Below are 5,254 nucleotides of genomic sequence, written 5' to 3'. Positions count from 1 at the left end.
AAAGAAAAATATGCACCAGAAAACTGCACACTAAAAATCCCTTATATTGCATAGAAAAAAATTCCTAAGAATTCAATGCTGCAACAGATGGAAAGAATTACACATCACAATCAAGTGAACTTAACCTAGGAACACAAGATGGTCACAACATAAGTAAACCAATCAAGATAACATACCATGTTGGTGGTTTAAATGAGAAATATCCCTGATAAGTTCAGGCATTTTAAACACTTGTGCACCTGTTGATGCCATTATCTAGGGAAGTTGTCTAACCTTTTAGGGGGTAGTGCAGCCTTGCTGAAGAAAACACAGCACTATGGGTGGGCTTTGACAGCTTATATGCTCGTCCTACAGCAGTTCATTCACTCTGTTCCTTCATGTGGATGGAAATGTGATCTCTGTTTCTCTTTAATATGCTTCCCCCACTATTATGGATTCTTCCTCTGTAATTGTGGTATTGTATGTATCACAGTGATAGAATAGCAATTAATACACCATGTTATTACAATAAAGGGCAAAGGCTGCATGAATCGTTTTATTCTTGCATTAAAGCCTTTGAAGAAATGCAACATAACCCTGTAGAAAAACACCTAAAGAAGAAGGAACAAAAGAAACATCATCAACTTTAAAAAATAATCTAATGAAAGACCTGAAAGTAATATATTTATCTGCAAACACATAATGTTTTTCTTATAAGATCAAAACAAAATAAGCAAATTATCTTGAGAAATTTATATGACCTAGTTGTAGGAATTAATCAAGAAAATGAAATAAAATATGCCCACTTTGGAAAGGAAGAACTATCACAACTTACAGATGCCATGTTCTCCTAAATAAAAAAAAATTAAATGACTGAGAGAAAAACACTAGGTCTAATAAACAATTTCATCCCTAGAACCTACATGGCAGAGGCAGAGAATTGACTTCTGGAAGTAAATCAAGTTTTATTTTATATTATGATGAAGATGAACAATCCAAATTTATTAAACATTTCCACTGAAAATACCAAAACAGTGAAATACTATTACATGCCAATAAAACACAAAACATAAAATACTAAGGAATAAACTTATTAACTAAATATCAAATTTATGAACTGAAACCTATAAAGAATCAAGGACCTAAATAAACATAAAATTTGGAAATTAGAACATTCGTACAAAAGACCAGAGAAGTTGAACCTAGCAAGTCTTAAAATTCATTGCTTAGAAGTTCAACAATAAGTTGAGTAACATTAAACAAACAAATGCAAAGAAAAGCTCCTAACAGTACCACTTCCTGAGAGAGAGAGAGAGAGAGAGAGAGAGAGAGAGAGAGAGAGAGAGAGATCAGATCCTAAGGTAGAATAATCTTCAGTTTAGACCATTTATGGGGGTCAGTGCATCTCAGCTGTCAAATACACGACTCCTTTCTCTGAAGAGTGTGTTCCCTAACAAATACTACAGAGGATTCTTGTTGGGGTGGGTTTTTAACTACCCAGGCCAGAGCAGAATTGGGCTTTTCTTCGACCAATAACTGGGAAATCTGTGACCATTCTGCCCCATTCATACACTGACTTTTCAACTGTAAAATTTTGATAATAACTGACAGGACTGAGTAAACACTGAATGTAAATGCACAGGGACAGCCGAGGAAATGGTGCTGTACATTCTACCTAACACAATGAAAGATAATGTTCTAATATCTTATTAATCCTTTAATCTTTTCAGAATCCCAGCTACCCCCATGTTAGCTGTTTATAAATGAATTTATAGCTCCAGGATTTTCCCATTGGCCAAACATCTACTTTTAATAATATATGTGATGTTTTCAAAAGTTAGAGTCTCAAAAGATTATTATACAGAAAGACAATTGTCTTAAGCCACATATACAGATTACAACAGAGAAGTTTATTTTGAATGTTCAGTAGGCATACTGACAATATGTGTGTCATATTATTGGACACGTTATTTGGTGAGTCGGACTACATAATGTGATAAAGGCAACATTTAGTCTTTATTATTATCCTAATTACAAAAGCCAAGAGTGATTCATCTAAATTATATTGTGAATTCAAGTGAGAAGATGTTAAGTGTCTTGCTCATGAGGGATAGACCACCATTTTCCTTCCTTTGATCCATCTTTAATCATAATCAATGTCAAAGAACATGTAAAACTCAAAAAAGTACTAATAGAATCTGGCTGTAAATATATTTCACTGAGTGTAAATGGTGTAGATTAAAAATGCAACTAGCATTTTATAATATGGTATTTCTAATGTGCAATAAATTTCTTTAAATATACTAATACACTTTAGTAACAGAGAAGTGAGCATTGTAACCAAGTCACATCATTAGTATATATGGAATTCTATTAAAAGTTTAGGTGAAGATCAATGATGAAATTAATAGTCATAAACATTTAAATGTTTTAAAAGCATTTGTAAGAGAAAAATTTTACTTCAAATATTGGTTCTCAACTTCTCATTACAACATAATGAATATGTCAGTTCCCCAAAAATGTCTCTTAATACTATTAATTTAACCACCCTTCAAAACGTATTTGGACACAGACTTACCATAAATGCACCTAATGTGTATTCTACATTATCTAGATTTGTCAGAAATGTGAATAGCACTGAGCTAAAGGACCACATGCTAAAGGCTAAAGGACCATGTGCTGTGTGCATTCTACTGCCATGCACAAATGATAGCCCAGAAGGACTAAAGCTATGTGAATGGGGACTCCAGAATATCAAGAAGTATTCTTCCTCACCTGACAGTGACCAATTTTTCACATTTACAGTGGGCAGAGACCATGAGCTCTTGTCTTCAAAGCACTTCCATAAGCAAAGGGATAGAAGTGACAGAATTCTACTTGGAAGAATTTCATAACAAAGGCATGGCTCTCAGGTTTCTTCATGAGGAAATTAAACAGAGAAAACAGGACCATATCCCCAAAATAAATGTTACCATGTCTTTAATATACACTAAAAAGCCAGAACCAAGACATTGTCATAGTATATAGTTACTTTAAAAATTATATGTCTAAGCTTCAAACCATTTATAGTTTTATAAAATCCACGTTAACTAATCCCTTACCTGCCTACTCCATAAAATTTCTGACACAAAAAAAAAACGTAATTAGGATTTCAATTTGGATGAATACAAACACATTTGTCATTAGTCACTATTAGCTTCGGCTGTATTCTGCTCATCAGTTTCATGCTATAGTTTTCATTTTGTTAGTGATTTCTGTTAAGCAGAGTGCTAGTATGTAGAAATCAGAGGTAAACATAAAATGTAGCTATCCTAGTGCTAAGTATTCATTTATGTTTCAGTATCCAAGCATGCACAAGGTGAATGACAAACACAGTGGACAGCAACACACACCCAGGAGAGGTGCTTACTGTAGTGGTCAGTGCATTCCAATCTGGGGTTGATATGTTTCTCAGACTGTGCTTCTGAACCAGTCAAACGCAGCATACACAATGCTGTTCCAGCCACTCTGCAGCATTTCCTAAATGACTTGCCTGCTTTTGCTGTGATTATGTTTTCCTGCTCCAGGCTGATAATCAAATTTCTGACAAATCAAAAGGAATAAAACATAAGATGAAGCTATTAAAAACCAGCTATCAACAAAAAAGTCAAGACCTCTAACATGAAATAGAAAAAAAAGGTACATTTTCTCTGATTTATTTATGATACAGAACAGAACCAATTGTAACCACAGTTTTTACTAGTAGTAGAGAATATTGTAAGATTTCTTAATTCAATATTTTCTGGTGTTTATTATATTTAATAAAATAACTAAATGTCAACCATATTTATAAAAGTGTATTTATAAAGGCTTAATGAAAGACTAAAAGAAAGAGATTATTCATGAAGAGATATGATGAAGGCCACAATAATATAAATTGATACAAATCATTGCTTTTCTTCCCATCATAGAAGTAATTAGTGTTTCCTTACAATTTTTTAAATACCACAGTGATAGCTAGTAAAAATACATCTGCATGTATTTGAGGTTTCCCATTATTATCCTTCAGTTATTCATTCAATATGAGAGTACTTCGCGGATTCAGGTATTTCAGTTTGCAATGCATATTTTAAAAAGGTCAAGGACATAGCATAGATGCTTGGTATAAAACCAGATTTAAGAAATGATGAGAACAGTATTTTGAAAGTGATCATCCTTCAACTTGCCATTTCTTACAGCTGAAACACATTCCTATATGAAACCCCAAAAGTAGGCAAGATCTTGTGCTATTCATGTTTCTGTGATAAAAGATTTTACTAAAAATATGGAAGGCAGGCTGACTGACTAAAATACAATCCAATCCTATCCTGTTTGGGGCTGCAATGGAAAGAGCAAGGTGTCATAAATAAGACAGTTATTTCCAACATTTTGGCTCAAAATAAACATCCACTTGTGGATACAGTCTCCAAGGTTCCAGGATGTAAGGAACTGTTGTTTAGGATGTGAAATGGGCAAAACTTCCAAAAGGAGTCTCCCCTTTATTCTGAAAACTCCAATCAAACAAACCTACTGTTAACTATCAAAACTAATGCAAATATGGTTACTGAGTCATTAGTTGATATCAAAGAAAACTGATTTTTAAAATTTAAAACAAGTGAGAACATTTTTTTTATAATGTCTCAGTTGACTTTTTTCCAAATCCAGATTTTCTCATTGATAAAAAAACACCCTGCTGAGTCCTTCTCTGGGCCCCAGGAGCACTGCTTCTGGACCCGGCCCCGCCCACAACTCCCCCTGCTCCCCTGGGCCTGCACCACCTGCCATCCTCTTTCTGGGACTTGGGAGCTGACCTTTCCTCTTCCTGCCTTTGCATCCTTGCCTCTTCCAGCCCAATCTGCCTTTGCATCTCTGGGTGGCATAGCCACCAGCTGCCCTAGACCAACATCTTTTCTGGGCCAGGCTCTGAGGCTAGTAAAACTCTCAAATTCCTGAGGCCAAAATCGGTCTGGAGGGATCCAGACCTTAGGAGAAAGCTTGAAGTCATCTGACCCTCATCTGAATTGGGCCTCTGTGGGAACTCCTGAAGACAAAATCAATCTGGCCACTCCAAAATAAAATCAAGAGAGAGAACCAGAAGCTTAGACAAAACAGCCTTTCATGCCCAAAAAGTAAACCACAAAGACCCATAAAGTTCACAAAAACAAGTAGACCTAAACTTGAAGGCGTGAGTCTCACACAAGAATCAGAAACTACAAAAGAAATTCACATGTCAAAATCACAGAGAAAAAATAATAGC

The 5,254-nt window shown here is 35.0% G+C and overlaps 1 protein-coding gene across 1 annotated transcript in view; it reads right to left on the bottom strand.

Annotated features, from left to right (window-relative positions):
- The window catches only part of Cntn4 (contactin 4), a 1,122,320-nt gene that overhangs the window by 881,724 nt on the left and 235,342 nt on the right, over positions 1-5,254 (bottom strand). The window contains exon 3 of the mRNA XM_008854554.1: positions 3,372-3,561. The gene's annotated coding sequence lies outside the window, so the exon portion shown is untranslated. The remainder of the gene's footprint in view (positions 1-3,371; positions 3,562-5,254) is intronic.

The sequence above is a fragment of the Nannospalax galili genome, unplaced genomic scaffold (genome assembly GCF_000622305.1).
Source record: "Nannospalax galili isolate Female #2095 unplaced genomic scaffold, S.galili_v1.0 scaffold846, whole genome shotgun sequence".
Classification (NCBI taxonomy): domain Eukaryota; kingdom Metazoa; phylum Chordata; class Mammalia; order Rodentia; family Spalacidae; genus Nannospalax; species Nannospalax galili.
This window is presented reverse-complemented; position numbering and strand designations above follow the sequence as displayed.